This window comes from Microcebus murinus, chromosome 7 (assembly GCF_040939455.1).
Source record: "Microcebus murinus isolate Inina chromosome 7, M.murinus_Inina_mat1.0, whole genome shotgun sequence".
Lineage (NCBI taxonomy): Eukaryota > Metazoa > Chordata > Mammalia > Primates > Cheirogaleidae > Microcebus > Microcebus murinus.
The window spans coordinates 87,782,712-87,807,841 of NC_134110.1; the positions used below are offsets into that span (position 1 = coordinate 87,782,712).

The 25,130-nt window shown below is 39.4% G+C and overlaps 1 long non-coding RNA gene across 1 annotated transcript in view; it reads left to right on the plus strand.

Moving 5' to 3' along the window:
• The window catches only part of LOC105874698 (uncharacterized), an 85,268-nt gene extending 83,383 nt beyond the window's left edge, over window positions 1-1,885 (plus strand). Inside the window, exon 5 of the long non-coding RNA XR_012920202.1 lies at window positions 1,124-1,885. This is a non-coding gene — a long non-coding RNA (uncharacterized LOC105874698). The remainder of the gene's footprint in view (window positions 1-1,123) is intronic.
• The last annotated feature ends 23,245 nt before the right edge of the window (window positions 1,886-25,130 follow it).

Consider the following 25,130-nt stretch of genomic DNA (forward strand, 5'->3'; position numbering starts at 1 on the left):
TTATGAATACAATTCGTCTGCTCATAATTTATACCCGTGCAGCTGAGTATTCATGCTTGCAAAACTATGTATGTTATTATTGCCTACTTTATTGTATAAAGTGGCCTGTGAAGTGTTCTATCATGTTTTTGTATGTTTCTCAAATAAATCTCCTTTTAAAAAAATGTAAATAAATGTCTTCTAAAGAATTTTTAAAAGTTATTTCTTCCAGAATTATATTTATGGAATTTTGATCTTTCAGGATTATGATTTTCAGGATTTTAGACATTGGAGATTTTTAATCTTTTAGGATTTCAATATTGGAATTATGGCCCAAATCCATACTGACTATGTATCTCATGTTTATTTACCATAAATGTAAAGTCAATTTAGATGTATTAGTCACTATATTTACTCTTTATAATCCTAGTACTGAATGACTTAGAGACAAGTTGGCATAAAAGATCTGATTTCAGGTCTGATGAATAATATATTGGGGTGATTGTGCAGAATTTTTATCATGTTTATGATCTTTGTTAATGTGCTACATTTGGCCAAGTATTCCTTACACTTCTTGTATTTATTCAATGATTCATTATAGGTATAAATTGAAAAATAGATGCCATTAATCAAATCAATTAATACCTCCATAATGATTAAAAAATCTCAGCTGTAGCCAGTGACGTAATGATGGATGGCAAATTGAAAGAAAGACGGAAGCATAAACAGGTTTCTAATTCTCCCTCACTAATTCACGATATATTCTCACTCAATATGTTCTGGATACTCCTAAATTGTTCTTCTTAAAGCTATAAATTATTTAAATTTTTAAATGTCATTTTTACCTTTAAGAATATAAATCTCCTTGCACTCTTCCAAATTCCAGTGTTTCCCAAGTCATCAGTTAGAGTGTACATTTAAGTCTTGGGAAGATCATTAAGTGTTCAGATGTTACATTGGTTATCCTATATCTGAACTATTTAAAAACAAACATAAAATAACATAATAGAGACAAAATAACACACACAAATGAACACAAAAAGAGACAAGGGAAAAGAAAGAGCTAAAAAAATTAGATAAAGGACACTGAACGAACCTTATTTTGCAACACTTTCTCTGTTCATCCTTTGTTCTCCATCCACAGGTACCTTTTGGAGCCTTGAATGCCACCTGCTTCTCCCTGCAACCACGGGTCCTCTCTGCCCAGGCTGCTCCTTGCTCTTGCTGTTGACTTCAAGGTCACACTTTAGCTCTCAGCCCATGTTATCAGAAAAGTTTTTATTGTAATCCCCGACCCAGGCTAGGCTACATCAGCCATCCTCCTTGTGACATGCCACGTGCTTTTTGTCCACAGCACTTCTCTGCATTGTTCGTATTCATTATTTTTATGGGATTGTTTAATCGATGTCACTCTCTACCCTATATTGTATATTGTAAATTCCAAGAGCAGAGGGAGACGACCTGGTTATGCTAAAAACTATATTCTTGAGGCTCAATGTCATCTCTAGCATATCATAGGCATTTACATAAATATATGTTGAAGGAAGAAGAAGGAAAAAAAGGAAAGAAGGAAGGAAAGAAGGAGAAAATAACAAACAAAAAGAAGAAAACAATGAGATCTAACAAGAGGGGACAGTGAGAAAAATGTTAGATTTATCAGACTCAGCAAATGTTTATTTGATGTCTATTATGTGGAAATTGGGGTAGAAATAGGGATATACGTCAACATTTAGTTGTAGGATTCCAGGACAAGAGAGACAGAGAATAAGTTGACGAAGTAACTGCCCACTCAGCATTTCCACTTGGATGTCTCAAAGGCATCTCAAATTTAACAAATCCCAAATGAGTGCATGATCTGGTCATTTATTTATTTTTGTTCCTCTCTCTCTCTTTCTCTTTCTCTCTCTCTCTCTCTCTCTCTCTCTTTCCCTATCATAGTATATGTCACCACCTCATCCAAGCACAGATCACTCTGTGAGAAATCAATAGTAAAAGAGTGGTGTGAGATAGGGCAATATCTTAATGGAAATATGGGACCTAGAGTGGTTTTAGACGAATAATATTGCCACTTAGAATAGTGGCCTTTTTCCCCTGAACTTTTACAGTAAGATAATCAGATAAAACCAAAAGCAGTAACTGTGGCATCAAATTTGAAATGTTTAGTAGAAGTTGATTCAGACAAGTGTGTTGGCTATTTGATACAATACGTATTTGTTCATATATTTCCTCATTCAGAAAACATTGCTTCAGTATCTCTGTTCAAAGTGCCAACATGACATGATATCAGAGATACAGTAATAGGTTACTGTTATCAGAGATACAGTAACGGTCCTTAGTCTCAGGGAAATTATAAAGTATGAGGGAAGATAGGAAATACACACAGAAGTGTAGATCTTGAGATATAAGTCTCATAAGAGGTGTATCAAACGTGACTTGATACTTAAAGTCAGCAATAATGTACTGTACACTTAAAAATTTGTTAAGAAGGTGGATCTCATGTTAAGTCTTCTTACTATAATTAAATAAAAATCAGAAGAAATGGATAGGTTTATAAGCTGTATTCAAAGAATTTAAAAAAGCAGTGATTTGATAGTTTGGTCACTCATTTATTGTTTGAGAAACACAGGACACCCACTATGGGCAAGTGGTAGGGGGCTTCCCAGGCCTCACTCAGCACGGCTGGGTCAGGGTCTGTCTGGGGCCGACTCCATCTGGGCTCACTCTCGGCTCTCTCTGCCTCCGAAGACGAGTTCCGTGGCTCCATAGAAGTACAGATAGTGAAGGTGTAGCACATTATCATAACGAGTGCTTGTATTGGCCACATCTGGAGTAATTCAAGCACCAAAATCCATAATAGTGGTAAGGGATCATAACACATCGGATTAAAATTAATCTATTATGATACTTAAATTAAAAAAAGATAGGGGTGTCAAGGATAAAAGACCATGCAGAAAAACATTCTTGCTAGTAAAATGTGAACTGGAATTAGACAACTGTTTTGCCATCACCAGTGTATTAATTGATACAAGCAAGGATCAGCAACCGATGCTAAAGCTGCTTATGAATCACAGGGAAATAAATATACCTTTAAATGGCAGAGATGACAGAAACTACATTAACCAAGTGATCAAATTTAGCAGCCCCACTGTGGAACAAATTGATTTATATGCCTCCTGCTGTGAAGGAGGGGAAACACGCAATATCACCAATGCTGTCTTCCTGCCTACGCTGATTAATTTGAATCTAATCACAAGGAAATGATCAGACTAGCCCAAATTGTGGAACACTTTACAAGAAAGCTACACTGGACCCTTCAAAACTCCACTGTTAGTGCCAAGAAAGGCAAATCAAATTGGAGGAATCTGCTTAGATTCTTGAGAGATACAGATTCAGAGAATCTTCAGAGTTTTTAGGGGTAAAGTGTCATGATATCTGCAACTTCCCTTTAAGTGGCTTGGCATCTATCATCTATTGAACATAAAAGCAAACAAATTGTACCACAATGTTAATAATTGGTGAATCTAGATAAAGGGTATATGGAATTTTCATTGCCCTATTCTTTCAACTTTTTTTTAGGTCAAAAATTTGTCAAAATAAAATATTGGGGTAGTGGGGAAGGAAATAGAAGTATTCTTGGTAGAAAGGGACAATGCATAGTTAGTGTTTTAAAAACAAGAAAAAACTAGACTTTGAAATAATAAATCCTGTATTCAAATCTTGATTCAAATTTAAAGTTACCACTCAAGAAACCATCCAAATGACTACAGCAGTTTCATACTAAACAAGGAATACAAAGCAAACATATAATCAAATGGGACATATGTTATTCTCTTTTTATATTCCTCTTATAGTATGCTTTTGGAGGTAAGGGTAAATGGGCTTGGAAATTCTGGGATTTGACCAGAGCCTTTTTCTTTATTATTTTTGCCCAAGAGTACGGGAAAATAAGTACCAATGTCAAGGAGTTTCAGTTTTCATTTTAATCATGGTTTTCAGATTTTCAAACTCTATATTATTTAGGAATTTGCATAAGTGTATTAATTATGTTTGTTTTAGTTGAAAGTGACAGAAAACCATCTTGAAGCAGCTTACATAGGAAGGGGAATTTATTGGAGGGAAGAGTTGAAGAGCTAAACCACAGGAAGAGTAAAGATATAACTGGGTCTTATGAGGTGCTGGTACTAGGGACATGAATGCCAATGGTGTTTTTCATCACTATCACTTTCTTATTTCTTTACTGGTCTTATTCTAGTGGCTGATCATGTTCCTTATTGGGGCAGGAAACATGCTTATTAAAAACTAGGGAGTTTTCTTATTGTGCAGCTTCTACCCCTAGAGACAGACCAACTCTCTACTTTGGATTCAGGGCAAAAGGCCTGAGGAAGGAGTCTGGGCTTTTTTGTGCCAGGTGCCTACTTCTGGACCAATCAACTGTGACCTTGTGTTTGACGGGGCTGGGTGGATGTACAACATCATGGCCGCCCTTTCTTGGACCCACATGGTTGGAGTTGGGGAAGGAGCAGTTCCTGACATAGAGTGCTGGCCAGGCAGTGGTGTCAATGTCTGCAATATCAGAGTTTTAAGTTTATTCTAATTTGGATCACCAAGAAATATAGGATAAAATCCAAATTTTTACAAAATAAGTACATTATTAATGTGTACCTTTTGGGAATCTGAAGAACTCACTGAATTTCCGGAGAAAATGTAAAAAAACAAGGACATCAAGTTAACATAAAACCTAAACAAAATAATCAGTGTTTCATAAGTGAGGTACTGTATGAATAATCAGTGTTTCATAAGTGAGGGTGGAGCGTGAAGGTAGTATACACTAATTAAGCATCTGGGTTTGAATATTTAGAGTGAAAATACACTGTGACATATTATGACTAAGAAAATTGCAAGTCACACGTAGTGAAGAGTGTAAGAGAGGTTAAACCGAGAAGTTACCACTTAACCATGTCCCTTTAAAGATCAGCTAACTCAAGTCCACCGCCACAGTATTTGTTTTGAACTATACTCGACGTCTACAACTGAATTATCTTTAACTCCTATATGCCTGGAATTTTATCAAAATCTCTGGGAATTCTTTCCATTTCATAGGCATTCTTAAGCAGTGAACACATTTATAATAAACAAATAAAAATAGACTTTCCATCTGAAGTTTCCCATACTTTAAAAAGTTCAGCATTCCCTCACCTCCCAGAGGATAAGAGGCAGCAAAAAAAAAAAAAAAAGAAAGAAAAAAGAAAAAATCACGCTTCGTAATGTCACAGATAGCATATACTACTTTCAAAAAGAAATTAAGGGTGATTGTCCAATTATGAGGGGGTAGAGTTGTGGTCAGCAAAAGGACCTGCATTTGTTCAGTCTAAGTAGATGTTTCATGTGTAAGATTCACTGGGCCTGGAGGGGTGCAGTCTGTCTGGTTACAGAATTGCATGCCAGGAACTTGGGTGTACTAGGGTGACTGTGCTGTTTTAAATGACTCTTAACAAAGTGAATAGATTCGATGTTATTATCTCCAGTTCGGCTCACATTGAGAGAATAAGGGAGCAAAGAGTAAGAGAAAAGAAGAAAGATGTCTAAAAGGCATGCATCAGGAAGCTGCTTTCATGACATAATCCATGGCTTAGATCATCAAATAGTATATGCGAGAAATGGCAGCAATTGAGCAGAGGTCTCGGTGGCTGTGAAGGCGATGCATTTCTGTCTATAAGTGACAATCAATGTTGCTCTGTAAAAGGAAGCTGCAAGAATTCAGTGTGCTTATAGACTTCTTGTTGATCTTGCATCTAGAGCCAGATATATGGCAAGCATATATTCCAGCAGAAATTAGAATTTAAAAAATATATTGCCTTGTTCGTAGAAAAATGAGAGTAAATATTAAAAGGCATCGGAACTTGCAACTTTTTGGCCTGGCAACTTATGCGGTATTTGCAAAACCTACTATATTTTTAATTTAAAAAAGAAAAAGTGCCTTGGGAAAGTTTTTAGACACTCTTGACCTTAGAGTTTTACAGGTGTGTGAAAACGTCTAAATATCTGAAGTCATAGATGATACAGTTGACATCTAATTCATATGAATGTGAATTAGATACAATATGGGCATTTGATTTCAATAATAGGAGGTGTTTTTACAACTTTTATATAAATCTTAGTGGACTCTCTAACAATTTGGCGTTATATGGAAAATTCATAAAGCCAGTCTCATCTGAGCCAGCCTGGGAATGGAAGAGCTGGGGACAGGTAACTCTCAGGGACCACCAGTGCTCAGTATGTTCTTCATATTTCTTACTTGGTGTTTTTGTTCAAATTGGCCACAAAATTCTGCTTTTTAAATTCATTTCCCTTAGCAAAATGGTGAGACCAACTGCTAATATGGGGGAATATTTCCACACTGCAAAAGAGAAAAGAAAGATTTCAAAATCATGTGATATGGAATATATAATTCCAAAGGAAAGTACTAAATAATATTTTCTATAGCAGAAGTGATAGTCAGTGAATTTTGTGTCTTTCACTTTTTCTCCCCTAAATCCCATTTCTAAAAAGAACAAAAGTGCTTTCTGAATCTAAATGACACTGTTGGATACATTTGAAAATATTGATTCTTCTCCTTTGCAATCTCAATCAGCTTCTCATAGTTTAGAAAAATTAAGAAAGAAGTGTTAGATTCCATAAAGTTTAACAGCATGAGCTTCCATTTATTAAAAAAAAATTTCAACTAGTAACATTTACACAGCCTGATAAGGTTTATTTTAAAATTTAATAAAAGTTCAATAATTTTATGAGCAAGCCAATTTCTACATAATATAGTTAATATTCAGAAGGTAGTGAAGTTATGTTAGATTTAGAAAACATGCTTGACTATTTGCATAATTTTAATATTCCCGCTAGGTTTCCTCCTTTTTCTTATCCTTTGAGAAAAAGAACAAAAAGATGGAAAACAATTTTTTCCCCTATGGCTTTAAAATTTCCAAATATGTTAAATCTCTTTTTAAGATGTTATTGATGTTGGTTGCAATCGTCTATAAGACTTGGAATTTTCCTGTACTAATGAAAACTTGGCAAGTCAGTAAGTTTTGAGATTCTGTGTGAAAGAATTTATACTCGATGACAGTGTTGTGCCCATTTTATAATTGTTTTAATTATTTCATTTTTAAACATCTAATTTCAAGTTTCTTCTGTATCATGCATTTTTGGCAGAGTGTTACTTAGGCTAGCATCACGGAGAATCCCCTATTACTTGCACAATATTCATTTGAGACTCTAGTGTTCAGACAGCCCTTAATAATTCTTACAGAGCAATGAAAACCATTGTTGTACTGAAACACTTTGGCTTTCATATCTCTGATGGGGAAAATAAAAGCTCCATCCTGCCTTTAATTAGCATTTGGCCCTATAGAGCACAACTATAAAAATACTTATTTTATTGTATCGTATAAAATTTGTGCCACATTTGTGAATGCAAGCACAGTGGCCTGCTTTTAGTAGGTGCACAGAAATAAAATACAACTTTGTAAGTCTATGTCAGTGAACATGTGGAAAGCTCTAAAAAGATAAATTGAGAACTGGCTCAACCAATATAAACAGACTAAAAAAAAAAAAATCAAGTGGACCACATATGTAGTTATAGTTAAGAAAAAAAAGAAGTATATTTTGCATTACCTCTCCACCTTTCCACCGTGAAATATGCAATAGTGTGTTGCATGTTATTTCTTCAGATTTGTGGTGAATAGGTGTGAGCTAACAAACTACTGTATGTGCTACCTAATTTTGAAATAAAGGTTTTGCTAGAAAGAAAGATGTAATCAGCCCCCTAGCCATAGGATACCATTTTCAGCAAGAAAGAGAAAATAATCAGTGGAGCAACCAGTTGGTTGAAAGGAGGAAATAGGGAGTGAATAATTATCAATTCGTAATCGCCGTGACCATTACCCTCCTCTCTAGCCTCCTCTTGAGCGAGGCCTCTGCACCTGGCACTTCACTGCACTTGCAGCTGAGAGGGGACGCAGAAGGCCAGGCCATAATGGCCTGCTTCCCGGCCCTCCAAGCAGGTCGCCATCTCAATGGCTGCAGATGTTTGTGAAGAATGATCGCTCCTGGGTACCCTCCTTCAGTGGTAATCCCAGAGTCCTTGTCGCAGCCGGCAGCTTGAGCTCTTGCACATAAAGGCCAGGCCTGAATTAAGGGTCTTGAGAAAGCTTTGATAGGCCCGGCCTTAGATGTTCTAAGCAGATTGTGAAAATAATTTACAACAAAAGGCCAGGTTAATTCAAAACTAGTTTTGTTGTTGTTGTTATTGTGGTTGTTTTACGTTTGCATTCATATCATGTTGCTTCTAGAGAGATTCTATAAACTGCTAAGTTTGATGTAGTTTTTTGACTTTTAAAGACATACGCGTAAGCTAGCTAGGCTACAACTGGTTTTTATTAAACTATTAAAAGGGAATACTTAAAGGGGGTTTAAAATCAGGTGTATTCAATAAAACTCTATTTGAGTTGGCACAGAGGAAGTTGCATGTGTTTTCTAGTTGGGCTGGTACTGGAAGTTTATCACCTGTATTACCTATGGTTAAATGTTATTTTGCTTCAATAAAAGTACCATTTATAATTTCTCTCAACTATCATTAGGGTATATTCATGGTTGATGAATTAACTTGATGTTAAGAGGCAAGTAATACATTCATTAGGTTTAGTGTATTTTAATAGTGATTTATGCTTTTTGATTAGCCCTGACTCTCAGAAGGGAGGGGAGTTCAAAGAGAGCTCCTTAGGGCAGCATAAGTGCTCCATTTAAACTAATAGATTAAACATGTTTATTACCATTATCAGTATTGTCCAACTGAGAGAAGAAATAATCCTTAACAAAAAAAGGCAGTTAACGTACTGTTATTAGGGCCAAATTATTGTTCTGTCTTTATGATTCTAACTGAAAGGAAATGTTTTTCTTCATCTTTCAAAGAGTGTTTTCAAAATTTTGGCTTAAGCTGGAATCACTGACCCTTTTTTGTCTGCTTTTATATGCAATCTGTCTTCCTCTGGGAAAACACTTGTCCTCCTTCCTGGAATTTGTTAACACTATTTGGATTGGCCAAAAGGTGTTGCCCAAGAGGCAAACTGGACTATGTAAGATGTTAGGGTCCAACGAATGGGATCATAGTTTCATCAACACACACATTCCATCCCCTGCACTGACAAAACAGCAAATACCATGAGCTGTTTTCTAGATGTAGCTCAGATAGTTTTTTATTCAACATAATATGGATTCTGTCTAGGGTACACATGCTCACTTCCTGGAGAGACTTCCCAACTGAATAGGATATCTGAGACCTACTAGATATTCTGTACAGGAAATACTATTTTTAAAAGTCAACAACTCCTTCCTCCTGCATTTTTTTTTGAGACGCTGTAGCTGTGATGTTCTCTTCTGTTATCCAGGGACAGTGTGGTGGCAATGCACCACCAGACACACGTTCCTCATGTCCATTTCTGAAATAATGAAATTAAACTAGAACTCAAAGTTGTGTTCATTATTTGGAAAAGATTGTTATGAGGTTTTAATTAGAAGTTATGTCCACAGAGAGATTTATGGCTGTAAATTTCCCCGTGCACATGGTTCCCATTATAAAGGCAGTGAACCAATAACTTTTATGTGGTTCCCATCGCCCACTTCTCCCTCCGCCCCCTATAAAATTGAAATCATATTAGAGGTCACTCAGGTTTTGGGGGGGGGGAGTGGACATTTATAGATTTTCCTGAAACAGGAATCCTTCTGTTTAAGAAATAAGCCAGAAATACCATAGAGAAAGATTAGCTATATTATCATTTGTCATGAAAGTGTGGGAAAATAGAAACTATCTGAAACTAAGGTTTGTTCTGGTGGTTATATTTTTGGGATTTTTTTTTTTGAGATAGTACTTTCTATGAAGAATATCCTTCCTTCCTTCCTTCCTTCCTTCCTTCCTTCCTTCCTTCCTTCCTTCCTTCCTTCCTTCCTTCCTTCCTTCCTTCCTTCCTTCCTTCCTTCCTTCCTTCCTTCCTTCCTTCCTTTCTTTCTTTCTTTCTTTCTTTCTTTCTTTCTTTCTTTCTTTCTTTCTTTCTTTCTTTCTTTCTTCCATTCTTTCTTTCTTGACAGGGTCTCATTCTCTCACCCTGTGTAGAGTGCAGTGGCATCATCATTATGAAGAATAATTTGATTTACTCAGGGTTGGGGTGGTGGTCACGGACCAATTAAGGCACCTCAGTCATTTCACAATCATTATATATATATATATATATATATATATATATATATGTATATATATATATATATATATTATTACATCTAAGATCTGGATGGAAACACAACCTTCCCCCTTTGTGCAACACACACACACTCACACCCCAGTTGGATTTCTACATTATAATGTGGCTTATGTTCTGAAATAGCTCCTGTTTTCCCTTGGTGCAAATTAAGAATATTATGTATGGTTAAGTAATCTTCACATTAGAAGATATAATTCTGAAGTCTCCCTTAGTTCCCTAGGGTGGTATTTCAATCTACTGTCTTCAAACCAGAAGGAAAAGGGATGGGTAGAAATGACACGTGAACCTTTTTGAGCAGAAAGACCTTTTTAACATAAAAAATATCATAATTATTATACTTTCACTAGTCATTGAGAAAATAAATCTTGCTAAAATTACTATGAATAAATTCAGTAGTACTTTTAAATAAATTGATAATTATAATAGTATCTACGTGCATTTGAAGAGTAACAGAAAAGTAGTTTGCAATATATTTTTTATTCAGTCTAAAAACTTGATGAACCTATTGATTCAATCACACCCCTGACTTGGCCCCTCAAGGGTTAGTGGCCCATAGATCTGAAAATATTGTTTTAAAACTAAATAATGCAAATGCATGGTTCACTTCAAAACAACAATAATAACAATAAACAATACTTCCATCAGGCCCTTGAGACATGCCTGTAAAATTCTTGACCCTTATTGAAGAAATATCATCTGAAAAAATTAAAATCAATTTTATAAAAATTTCTCAGAATTTTGCATTAACATGGCCAATGTTATTTATAAGATCATCATAGTGCTGAAAATGTAATAATATTACCCAATATTAAAAATATTAGGTAAACTTACAGGGTCTTGAAAATATGTCTGAAGACCCTCCAGGTTAAAAAATATCATCTGGATTGAATACTAGTCACAGAGCATGGCATTTTGCTCTGAAAACGGATGTGAATTTAGGCTATTTCTCAGACTAGAAACAAGAATCTGCTGAAATATCCTGTTGGGACTTAAGACGCTTTGATGGAGTGGATAGGTTAAGGAAAATGATTATGGACTGAGTACCTACAGTATGCTGGGCAATGTTACAGGTGACTTGTATTCTATTGACCCTTTAAAATAGCCGTAGACTATAGCTGTAACTCTCCCCCACATGTAGCCAAAGAAGGGCAGTGAGAAAGAACTGCAGAGGAGGCTACATGCTGGACAAATAAACTCCTGGGAGGAAGCTTTCACCATCTGGACCAAATGGCAACTGGGAAGCCTTGGCCTAGACATTAACTCAGAATAATAGGTGAAGAATCCCAGCGCCATGGAAGGGTGGACCCAGCCTTAGCAACGGCATAGCTATTGTGCTGCAGACAAACAACACAGTGCAGAGATAACTGGCCCAAGGGAAAAGGCTTTCTGGGAGAACGGAGGCCGAGTAGAGTTATAGGAAGAGTGGAAGGAACAGCTGCTAGTCCTCAGGAAGAGAATATTTCAGATTTCCATAGGAAAGCAACAGCAATCCCCGGTAAGAAATGAAAATGCATGTCTGGCAAATATTTGGAATTCAGTAAGTTTTTTTTTTTTAAAGGATGAACAGTTTTTCTAGTAACTATTGCTACATTATAACCCCCTTGAAATTCAGTGGCACAAAATAGTCATTTTATTATGTCCATAGATTGTGAGGATTGGGAAGTTGGACAGGCCACAGTGGGGGCTGGCTTGTCAAAGCCTGCATGACCCAGAGGGAAGAGTCTGGAATCTTCTGGACATGCCTTCACTTACATGCCTGGAAAAGGCTGTTTTCTGGCAGCTCACCAGGGGCTCCACCTGGCTTCTTCCTGTGGTCTCTCCGAGGGAACCATCTTGGGCTGCCTCACCACGTGGTTTCTAAGAGCAAGCGCCCCAGTTCCTGAGGTCACCTTTTATAACCTAGCGGTAGGTACCCAGTCGCCTTTTATGACTGACCCGGCTCCTGAGGTCACATGGCATTGCTTTCACAAGTATCACAAAATCAAGAGGAGAGAAGGTAGACCACACCAGGGTGAAGTACCAGAATCACTTTGTAAGAAGAGCTCACAGGACAGGAAGTATTGTTGTGGCCATTGTTACAGAATAAGAATCTGCCACAAAGATGGGGAGGGAGGAGCGAGATAGAAGTCTCTTAAGTTGGTTTGAAAAGTTCTGAAGCACAGGGGAAGACTCTGTGGAGTGAGGGGAAAAAAGTACCTTCTTTCTCCAAGTTCTCACTGTCGGTCTTACCATTGATGTGAGTCTTGCCATGCTTGGGCTGGAAATGAGGCCAAGCAGCTCAGTCTAGAATCCAGCATCAAGTGACAGGAGTTTCTAGCTGAGAGAGGTTGCTGGGTCTCAGCTAACTAACGAAGTTTTGGCAATTAGAGGACAGGGGCAATGATGAAGCCAACTTATTAAGAATCTAGAACCTTGTCATTTTCTCTTATTCATTACAATGATAAGAGGCGCTAATCTCATAAAAAGTAGTACGTTTCATTTTGGGGACAACAGAGAAATGTGAGGCTGGGGAGATTGTGCTCTTTAATTTTTCCTTAATTAATTAATTCAATAAATATTTGAGTGCCTACTATGTGCCAGTCAGGGAGGGAAGGACCTCAAGAAAAAAATGCAGCTGGTGGCTCAGCTGCGAGGTGAAGGACAGCAAGTGAGTCCTGGGAGGTCAAGGAGCAGAGGAAGAGAGCTCCGGCCTCTAACACCTACCTTATTTATATAGTCCGAGCAAAATGACCAGCCATTAGCCGGGTGTGGTGATGTGCACCTGTAGTCCCAGCTACTCAGGAGTCTGAGGCAGGAGGATCACTGGAGCCCAGGAGTTTGAGGTTGCTGTGAGCTATCATGACGCCACTGCACTCTAGCCTGTTGCAACAGCCAGAGAGTAAGACATTCCTGTCTCAAAAGAAAGAAAGAAACACCAGCCAAGGCTCACAGAAAGGCAAGATAGGCTAAATTCCACTTGGCTGAAGCTCTTTTGGCTAGAACTAAAATTAGTTCCACTGCAAACATTTGAAATCCTGTGATTCAGACTAAAATATCCTCTCATGGCCCTTTGGCCCTCATTTTTTCTCTAAAAATTTTTTCTGCTTTAAAATGTCTCTTTAAAAATTTATTTTCAACTCTTTTACTCAAAAGCCTCAACATTTTTTTTTTTAATTTTTGTCTTTCTGCCTGTATTCTTAAATACGTTGTTGTTGGTGTAAACATCACAGTGTGGACACATTCAGCCAATGCTCGGTTTTTCCCTTGGCTCATTATCCAATGAATGAGTGATCTAAGCATTTTGTTTTTCTTCCTGACAGATGTCTTCCTTTCAGCTCTTTTACTACTTATTAGTGCACTGTGGGAAGAGGCGTGCAGAAGCCAAAATGAAACTCAAAACACTTTGCTACTTGTAACCGGTTGCACTAAGATGGTCAGAGAATGGACAAGATTGTAAATACTGGTGAAAATTATTTTCCCCCAATGACCTGAAGACTTTAGTTATCCATGCTACCTCGTTCTAGCTCTCCATACAAACAAGCAAGATGCTTTTGTAATAGATGTGTATTTACAAATCATGGCTTTTGCATAGGATTTCTCATTGAAATACTCTAAGCTCCTTCCAGGCTCTCTTCAGCTGGGACTCTGGATATCATTTTATTTTGTCAGTCAGATGCTCACATGCTCTTTTCAACTTCTTTTCAAGTTGGAAGCGAAGCCAAATGTCTATTTCCACGGTTTCTGCTCTTTTTTCTTAGGTAACGCTGTTGAGGCACTGACTGGTGTCTTGCTGATTGTGGCAATAGTGGTGTGGTTCTAGAGTTTCCCAGACTTGTGGGTGGCTTCTTGATCAGAGAGGATGGCTTCTCCCTTTGTAGCATAATTCTGAGCAATGTCTGTCTAACTAGAACTATGTTTCTTTGGCCTTTTCAACAATTCTCTAAGCCATTTAATCATTATTAATCAATCTTTCAGTGAATCTTTAATAAACTAGCTAGAGAAGATTCTGTTCTCTGAAACAGATCCATGTCTGAAACAGGTAGGAAGTCAGGCTGGCCAAGGTAGGGAAATAAACATCCTATGTTGTCTTGGCTATGCAATAATATTAAGACAGGATTACACCTGGTAGTCAGAAAACCAATTTTAATTCCAGTTTTCTAGGAATTATTAGCCTACACACTAATCTACAGAGGTTCCTTTAGAATCTGCAATGGTGGCTGGGCAAGGTGGCTTATGCTTGGAATCCTAGCACTCTGGGAGGCCAAAGAGGGAGGATCGCTTGAAGTCAGGAGTTCAAGACCAGCCTGAGCAAGATCAAGACCCTGTCTCTCCTAAAAAAAAATAGAAAAAATTAGCCTCCAACTAAGAATATAAACAAAACAACCACAAAAACTAGCCCTGTGTGGTGGTGCATGCCTATAGTCCCAGCTACTGGGGAGGCTGAGGCAGGAGAATCTCTTGAGCCCAGGAGTTTGAGGTTGCTGTGAGCTAGGCTGATGCCATGGCTCTCTAGCCCAGGCAACAGAGTAAGACTCTGTCTCAAACAACAACAACAACAAATAGAATCTGTGATAGGGTTGACTACAAGGACTTGTTCTACTTCAAAGTGAAAGAAACCTGACTTGTTTTCAGATAACAGTGTAGCCCACATTTCTCAACCTTCCTTGAAGCTAGGCATAGACATGTCACTAAGTCCCACACAATGAGGTATAAGTGGAAGTTATTTTGTGTGTCATCTGGGAAATAATTTTAAAAAGATAACTTTCTTACAGCTACCTGAAGAGTAGTAGGTAGAACCAACAGGACATGCTAATAGATTTACTGTAGGGGCTGAGAAAGTGAAGAACGAAGAATACTCCATGGATATTGGAGCTACTGGAGGGATAGGTATGTTTATCAACTGAAATGGGGGAAGGCTATGGGTGGAGGTTTGGGGGGAATATCATGTGTCCAGTTCTGGATACAGTGAGTTGGAAATATGTATTTGAGATCCAGGTTGCAGATCGTAAGTAGGAAATTTGATATACAAATGTGGAGTTCAGGAGAGAGGTCTGGGCTGGAGAAATAATTTTGAGAGTCTCTAAAGCTAAGAAATCAAATGAGGTCATTATGGCATTAAGTCCAAAGATGGTAGAGAGGATAGAAGACTGGGTCCTGGATATTACCACATTACCAAGTCCAGGAGAGCGGGGGTAGACCTGCAAAGGAGGCAAAGCAAGTGAAAATAATGACCTCAGAAGAGACTCAAGAAAGTGTGGTGTCCTTGAAACCAAACAGAGAAAGAAGAAAGCATGCATGACCCTTTGAACCAAATGCTGCTGATCGACCAAGTAAGGTGAATACTGAGCACTGATCATTGGATCTATGAATGTAGAGGTGAGTGGTGATGTGGCTAGAATAATTTTGGTGGCATGGTGGGGATGAACCCTCGCTAGGGTAATATTATAAGGTGTAATATTATAAGGACCACCCCTCCCAACTCATGGGCTTCCCACTGACTTGTGTTGACTTAAATGTGGGAGGAGGGTGTGGGTCAGCAATTCACCACTTCCTCTTTTCTTTCAACCCCTTCTCCCCCCCCCCCAATTATATTTATTTGTTATGGTTCTTTTTCTATGACACTCTTGTTATTGTGCAGGGCACTCTGATTATTTTCTAGGGTTTCCTTTCTTTTTGTCCAAGCCTACTAGGTAAGCATTCTTCATTTAAAATGAAGAATCTGGACTCAAAACCTTGGCCAGTAGGAGAAAACTAGGAAGTGGCAGAGCTAACATTTGAACCCAGGCAGCTGGCTTCGGTGCCCATGTTGCTAAACTCTACCCTCAGATGTTCCTCTGATGATGAATATGACATGTTCTCAGTCGTCAGAGGAGGGCAGAGTTTGGAAAGGGATACAGAGCAGCAAACAGATAATTACAGTGCAGTTTGACGAGGGAAGTTAGGCAGGAGCCCCTAAATCAGCCTTGAGTGTCTTAAATGACCTTCCATGAGCAGAGGGGCTGATCTAGGTCCTGAAGAGCCAGTAAGAACAGGAGGTACATTTCAGTGACAGCAGTCAGCGTCACAAAGGTCCAGGGGTATGAGAGAGTATATGTCACCTTCAAACAAGGATCTTATCATAAAAGTTTTCTTTTAAACATTCTGGATTATATCTTGAGGGTAATGGAGAGTTATTAGAGGATTAAAATAGAATGATATATTCAGACTTTTATATCAAAAGGATCGTTTTAATTTTCTGTTTTTGAATAGGATGTAGTAGTTTGCTGCATTCCAATGTTTCTCCTACAGTAGCTAGAGGAATCAAATAAATATAAAAACAATTTTAAAGACAGCAGAGAGCTGAAGAAATGATAAGGTGAAATGGCATTCCTGAGAGTTAGATTCCTTCTGCAGTTAATGGAAATGGTAAGGCATTTTCTTTCCTGGGGGAATTTGCTAATTCAGGGTTCACAGTGAACTTTGGGCTTGGCCCATGCAAAAGAATGCTACTAAGAGAAATACAAGAAATTTCCATTTTTGGCAGTCATATGGGGCCGTGTGACAGATCGGAAACTTAAAAAGTCCCAAATGCATGAGATGCACCTGGAAGGCTGGGGAGGAGGCAAAAACTTCTGGAAGGTAGAGTGAAATCTCTCACAATCTGCTGGTGCTTGAGAAACAAACTCAAACTAGAGGGAGTGGGCCTTCCTCAAACACACAGTAGATGTTTCCTTAATAAATTTACAATATTTTGATGCTGTAAAAACAGGAAGCTAAAGAACTAGGTCAAAACCTCTAAATAGAAGAACTGAATCTCCTTGTTTATCAGGGCTGAGAGTCACAAACAGGTTGTGGGTCACACCCAAGGAAAAAAATGAAGTAAAATGAGTCTTACCAAGACTCATCCTTTCCTAACCTTGTTTTGAGGAGGTTCCATAGCTTCTTTTTTCCAGTTGTGCACACAGATAAACCAGTCTAGATAGATCTCATAATGTGCTCAATGTGGCCAGCAAAGCTTTGAATCATTCCAGGTTAGCTTTATCCGGGTTTTCAAATATTTACAAGAATTTTCCATAGTTCTTAAATATGTAAGCCACTGGAGTCCCTGATGGCAGCTGATGAGACACTGTCCCCTTAGAACTAAGGTTCTCTGTAACTGCACTCAACTTATGAATGGGTCCCTTTGAGCGCTTTTAGCATGAGCATCCTCACAAAGCTTTATGGACCAGATGAGTCCAACTAGACTGGAAAGACCTCCCCACATCTGTGGCTGACAAGGAAGGTCTTTTCTGGGGTATAGACAAAGGGAACTGGGAAGGTCCCCCTCAACCCAGGGCTGCCATAGATATTGCCTCTGGGGTCCAGATAGAGGGAACAAAAACAGGGAGTAGGAGGGAACTGGGAAGAAATGAAGGAAAGGCGTGGAAAGAAATAAAGTATCCAAGATCTTCAAGCTAAAAGAGGAAGACCCTAGATCCATAGGACCTTACGTACCTTCCTCCCAACAAGGTTGGGGAGACAACTGAGCTATCAATGGGCTCCTGCAGACATCAGGGTGTTGACTTCTAACCACACTGGGGAAATCTGGAGGTCTCCACGGATCCCATCATGGTCACCAATCATGTCAACTAGAGAAAGAATGACCAGGGTCATAAATTTGGAAAGGAGAGCTTTATTTCTCATAAAAGATTGCAGCCTGTAGGCTGGCCGTTCTGACAGGCTGGGAAGCATAGTCTCAGGCAGAAGCTGAGAGCAAGCACTTCCAGTTCAACTTTTTTAGATTCTACACATTAAGTGAGATCATGTGGTGTTTGTCTTTCTGTGGTCGGCTTATTTCACTTAACATAGTGTCACCCATATTTATCCATGCTGTGACAAATGACAAAATTTCCTCCTTTTAAATGCTGAATAGTATTACATTGTGTATATATACACATTTTCTTTACGTATTTATCTGTTGATGGACACTTAGTCTGAGTCCGTATTTAGCAATTGTGAATAATGGCAATGAATATGGGAGCGTAGATACACCTTCACCATATTTATTTCAGTTCCTTTGGATACATACCCAGTAGCAGGATTACTGTCTCATATGGTAGTTTTACTTTTACCTTTTTGCGGAAATGTCATACTGTTTTCCATAATGGCTGTACTAATTTACGTTCCCACCAACAATGTTCAAAAGTTCCTTCTCTCTGCATCATTTCCAACACTTATTATCTTTCATCTCTCTCTCTCTCTCTCTCTTTTTTTATAAAAACCATTCTAACAGGTATGACTTGATATCTCATTGTGATTTTAATTTCCATATTCCTAATGATTAATGATGTTGAATATTTTTTCATGTATTTGTCATATCTCGAAACTATGTCTTCTTTTGAGAAATATCTGTTCAGGTACTTTGCCCATATTTATTTGGGTTACTTGTTTTCTTACTGTTGAGTTGTTTGAGTTCCTTATATGTTTTGGTTATTAATGCCTTATCAGATGAATGGTTTGCAGATGTTTTCTCCCACTCTGTGTTTGTCTCTTCATTTTGTTGTTTCCTTTGCTGTGCAGAAGCTTCTTAATTTGATGCCATTCCATTTGGCTTTTTTTGCTTTTGTTGCCTGTGATTTTGGAGTCATATTTAAAAAATCATTGCATAGACTAATGTCATGGAGATTTTTGTCTATACTTTTTCTAGTAGTTTTATAATTTCAGATTTTAGATTTGTCTTTAATTAATTCTGAGTTGCCTTTTTATATGGTGTGATACAAGGGTCCAATTTTATTCTTCTGCATGTGGATATTTAATTTTTCCAACATTGTTTATTGAAGAGATTGTCCTTTTCCCGTTGTGTGTTTTTGGCACTTATCAAAAATGAATTGACTATAAAAGCATGTGTTCATTTCTGGCCTTCACATCCTGTTCCATTGGTCAATGTCTCTTTTTTATGCCAGTACCATGTTGGTTTGATTATAATCACTTTATAATAAGTGCTGAAAACAGGGAGTGTGATATTTTCAGGTTTTTTTTTTTTAATCTTCCAAGTTTAAGTTGTTGAGACATTTTTTTTCTTTTAACTTCAGATGATTATTGGGGTACAAATTATTTTTTACCTTTTTATTCTCAGTTTATTTATTTTAAAACATTATTTCAATATTAGCAGTTATCTTTATTTTTACATTTTCCCCAGGTACTGACAGAACAAGTATGTGTCTGCATTGTGGTGTTTGCATGTGTGTGTGTATGTGAATGAGTATAAGTGAGAGAGAGTTTTAGTGTGTTCGACATCAAGGAAAAACTGTTTTTGACTGTGTATCATTTCAACATACATAAAGAACAAGCACTGTACTAAACAAAATAACAAAATATGTTTAAAAAATTGCAAAACGAGAAACAATGATTGCAAAATATCAACCTCACTGTATTAATCTATGAAGGTTAGGAGCAAACTATTAAAAATATGATGAACTTAGAGTGGTGTGGTGGTGGGGTTTATGTCTCTATATTTGCATTGTTATTAAAAATCAAAGTTTATTCAGGCAAATGTACTTGTACTGTTTTCTAATAACCATGTAGAGCACACAGAAATGGACTTTGCTTTAAACGGCCCTATCCATTTCAACCTTCAATGATGTTTACATAAGCAGGCCCTTTAAATCAAAACACAATACTTATACTATGTACTTCTAGAGGGTTCAGAGATGTGGAAATGCAGTATGCATAGGAATTATATTAAATGATCGATATTGAAAAAACACTGCCTTACAATTATGATGCTATCAAACTTTATCAAGAGTAATTTCAATATGAATTAAAGAACCACATCTTAACTAAAATGAGTTCAATCAAAAATTCCCTCAGAGAGAGAAGCACTAGCTGATGTTCTGCCAAGGCTGTGGCCTTCAGGACTTGGCTGTAAGGGAAGCACAATCAAATCAGCAGGTGTCCTGGACCCCTGAGCCCTTACAGCAGCGACCCTCCTCTCTGCCAGGGGAGCTGATGGCCCAGGGTCCCCCTGGCACTTCTGGGCCCACGGGCTGCACGTGGATCCCTGGCAGCCAAAGGGCCACTCAGGAAAGGCTGGAACGTGGCCTCAAGGGCAGCTAGCTTCTGCCTGTTGCAGTTGTTTTCTTTCCTGAGCAACTTGATGTCGCGCTCAGTAAACACAGCGGCCAACCACCTGTCCTGCACTCTATGCTCCTGGAAGAGGATGTCCCTCTGATAAAAGAAAGTGGCTGTCTCCAATTCCTGGGCCAGCTCCTCAGCCACCTTCTCATAGATGTCTCTTGTCTGCCGAGAGCGGTTTACCATTTCTGACCCGGTGGCGAGTCTCTTCTCTATCTCCGAGCAGTGGACTTCCTCCTCCGTCAATTTCCTCTTGGGTTCTATCACATGTTGTTGCTCCAAAGCAGGTAGTGTTTGCAGCCTCAGCTGGAGCTCCTGGAGCTCCCTGTCCAGCTGCTCATTGTCTTCCTGCAGAGAGGCCTCCTGGGCTTGCAGGGTTTCAATTTGTTCTTCCAGCTCTTCCCTCCTTAGGGTTCCTTTGCATAGGTGTCCAGCTACTTCTTGAATCTCCTCCTCAGTACTTTCCAAGCATGCAGGTAAGTGACCATTGTCACTGAAACTCTTCAGAGGGACTTCTGGCAGGGATGCGGAGCCATCGGCCTGTCCTGCTTCCCTGTTTTCCTCCACCTCCATGTCTCTGTCCTCCAGAAGGCCACTCACAGAGCTGGGCAGCTGCAGGGGGCTGAGCAGGGTGTGGGCCAGAGATGACTGTTGGCTCACTTGACCACTCTCTGTCTGGTTCATTACTGCCTTCGTGCTCTCCAGGCTTCTTTTCTTCTCCTTGTCCTGCTATCGTTACTTCCATCTTGGAAGGACTTGCTGAAGGTCCCTGTTGTCATCCAAACTGGCCATGATTCTCCTCTGAAGATCTCCATCTTGCTGTCAAGTGACTGAGACATGTTGTGTGTCCAGCACCTGGGGAAGCTCAGGAGCCTGGCTTTTCTCTCTGTCTTTAAGCAAGTCAACCATGTTCTGTAAGGAATATGCGCTCATTCCATTTAGAGCTGCCAAGCAGAGAGTTTGGAGCCAAAGGGGACTGTCCTCCACCACAGGCGATGGGGGCCCAGCATGGGCCTTTGGCATTGGCCCAGTCTTGGCTTGGGCTTTTGGGTCCACCTTACCGCAGGCTGAACCCCTTTTGGCCGGCTCTTCCCCTTGTCTTCCTGAGACGCCTTACCTCACTATAAAGGCCACCAGAGCAGCACACACCAGGACCTTCCCCCCCCCCCCCCCGGCCCAATACCCTATTACTATAGTACCTATGTGTTCACTTAGGTGCTGCTCAGTTAATACCAGTTTGCTGGTGAATATATGTGGTGCTTGTTTTTCCATTCTTGGGATTCTTCACTTAGTAGTATGGGTTCCAGCTCTAACCAGGAAAATATAAGATGTGCTATATCACCACTGTTTCTTAGAGCTGAATAGTACTCCATGGTATACATATACCACATTTTATTAATCCATTCTTGGATTGATGGGCATTTGGGCTGTTTCCACAGCCTTGCAATTATGAATTGTGCTGCTATAAACATTCGAGTGCAGGCGTCTTTTTTGTAGAGTGTCATTGGAACTTTTGGGTAGATGCCCAGCAATGGGATCGCTGGATCAAATGGTAGATTCACTTGTATCGCTTTAAAGTATCTCCATATTGCTTTCCACAGAGGTTGAACTAGTTTGCAGTCCCACCAGCAGTGTAGGAGTGTTCCTCTCTCTCCGCATCCACGCCAGCATTTGTTATTTGGAGACTTTTTGATAAAGGCCATTCTCACTGGAGTTAAGTGATATCTCATTGTAGTTTTGATTTGCATTTCCCTGATGATTAGAGATGTTGAGCATTTTTTCATATGTTTGTTGGCCATTCTTCTGTCTTTTTTTAGAAAAGTTTCTGTTCAAGAGAAGTAGCAATAACTTACTGGATAGGAGTATTGTGAGGATGAAATGAGATCGCATATGTGAACACAAGAAAGTGCCTGATGCTCCACGGATTATCAGTAAATAGCAGTAGCTTCCCTCTCTCCCTTATTTGTCAGATTAGGAAGATCTAGGTCTCTCTTGGTTCCTTTCAATCCTTCAGGTCTCGCTGTATGAAGCCAGCCTTGTCTGCATATTGGATTCACTGAGGAGCTTCAGAAAATCCCAATGCCAGGCCACAACTCAGACCAATTGCATCAGATTTTCTGAGGGTGGGGTCTAGGCATCAGCATTTTCTAAGTTCTCAAGGGGCTGATCTATCTGCTGAGGTCAATGGGAGTAAAACTTTGTCCTCAATGCCTACTGACTGCTGTCCTTTCCACTCTGGGAGCAAGAAAATGTGCCTATCCTTGCAGTGATGATGAATATTTATGTCAACTGCTGCATTGGTGACCAATTTTTCAATTCTATCTTCCTCTGTCACCAATTCTGGGGACTCTAGCTATGGCTGGGACCACACTGGGAGTTGGGGAAGCATCTGCCCGAAGCCCCTAAAATGGAGTTAAAAACCAGCAGTATTAGGTATTGGCTGATCCCTTTAAGAGCTGTGATAGGTAAATGATCCTTCTCTGCCATCGTACTGGTAGATTAGCAGAGCCAGCTTTGTTACCAAGATCTTCTAAAAGAGAACCTACCTGCCCTGGCTACAACACAGGCCTTCAGTGGAAGCAGGAGGGGTTAGGACTGTGAATAGAGCAAAGAGGAGTGAAGGAAAAGGAAGGAAGACAAAGAGACAATGGAAGGTGAGGTGTAAGAAGGTGACAGTATGCACTGCTGGAACATCTGGGGCCACACAGCCTGAGAGCCCATGTTGGCTAAGGCTGTGGGTGGGGTAGGAGCCTCAGGGGCCCTCTGTGGGTCACCCACAGGGGACCTCCCTCCTCCAGCTATCTGACTCAGGCCTAGATAGAGGCTGATCTGAATATTTACCCCATAGAATGAAACCAGGATTACCATTTGAGATTGAAAAGTTATACTGAGGCCAGATGTTGTGGTAAAATGCCACATACTGAGACAGAATCAGATCTTGTAAAGCAATAGTCGGTGAAATATGCCACTTACTTAGTTTAACCCCCTCTGGGATTCAGAATCTTGACCGCTGTGGATTTACATATGGTAATGTCTAGAATGTAAAACTTCAGGAATTTAACATAAGTATTTTCTGAAAATGACTCAACCCCATGATAAGATAAGAACTAAATATGTTTTGCTATTTAGTTAGTCTAATTACATAAATGTATACCACTGACTTCGAATGATAGATATTGCACGATTGTTTTACACTTTTAGCTTGCTTATGTGTGTATGTATCTATCCAGACTTAAGGATTTAAAAACCCTTCAAAACCTGAATAGCTGAGAAAAGATGGATTCATTAATTCATTACTCTATTCTTCAAAACATAGATTAGTTGCCTACTATGCCTTAGGTGCTTGGGAAAAAAAAGAAAGAAAGAAAGAAAGAAAGAAAGAAAGGAAGGAAGGAAGGAAGGAAGGAAGGAAGGAAGGAAGGAAGGAAGGAAGGAAGGAAGGAAGGAAGGAAGGAAGGAAGGAAAGAAAGAAAGAAAGAAAGAAAGAAAGAAAGAAAGAAAGAAAGAAAGAAAGAAAGAAAGAAAGAAAGAAAGAAAGAAAGAAAGAAAGGCACATTCCCTACCAAAATCATAGCCAAGTGACCCTAGAGTGATTTGGGACCCTGTGGGAATTGTGTCTTTTCTGGTCTAGTCGAGATTTCTTTCCCTATATAGTCAAAGCCTGCTGCTCTCCTTTTGTATATTGGAAATGTTCTTGTTCTTGATGGATTAAGTACAGTGGTGGAATTCTGTCTTGGGCCGTGCAATATTGTGAAATATATATTTGGTCTTCATCCCCATTTCCTGACATAGATTTCCTAAAACCCTTGGAATTTCTGGAGTGATAAGAATGTCCTTTGTATGCTAATGAGGTGACTGGTGGCTGGAGGCCCCTAAATGGCTTCAGGATGGAGTCTGGCCACCAGAACGACCAACACATAATTAGAGGGTTTTGACTCTGGGGAGCGGTGAGGGGATGAAAGGTTGAGTTGATTGCCAATGGCCAGTGATGTAATCAAGCCTGCCTATGTAATGACACCTCCATAAAATCCCATGAGAATTGTGTTTGGGAAAGCTTCTGGATAGCTGAACCCATAGAGCTTCCCAGAGGTTGGTGTACCCAGGAAGGACATGGAAGCTTTACCCCCCTTCCCACATACCTTGCCCTATCCACCTCTTTGGATGTATATTTGTATCATTCGTAACATTCTTTATAATAAACTGGTAAATGCAAGTTAAGTATTTCCTTGAGCAGCTCTAGCACATTAATCAAACCCAAGGCTGGGAGTGGGCAGTGGTGTGACCCATTTATGGCTGGTCAGTTAGAAGCACAGGTCACAGCCTGTGCTTGTGACTGGCATCTGAAGTTGAGGGGTGCAGTCTTCTGTGACTGAGCCCTCAACCTGTGGGATCTGATGCCACCTCCAGGTAGACAGTGTCAGAATCGAATTGTATTAGGGGACACCCAGCTGGTATCTGCTGGAGAACTGATGGCCTGGTTGGGGTGTGGGGAAAACCACCCGCACACATCTGGTGTCAAAAGCATTGTATTGAATGGCGAACAAGTAGGAAAACATTTGGCTTTTCCTGTCTTTCAGGCCAGCACTACCATTTTCAGATAGCCCTAAGCCTCTTCTATGCTCGTTCTTGCAGGGCAATTTTTATTTTTTTATTTCGGCATATTATGGGGGTACAGATTTTAAGGTTTCAATAAATGCCCTTTCCCCCCCTCCCCCCACAAGCTGAGTTTCCAGCATGACCATCCCCCAGATGGTGCACAACTCACTCACTATGTGT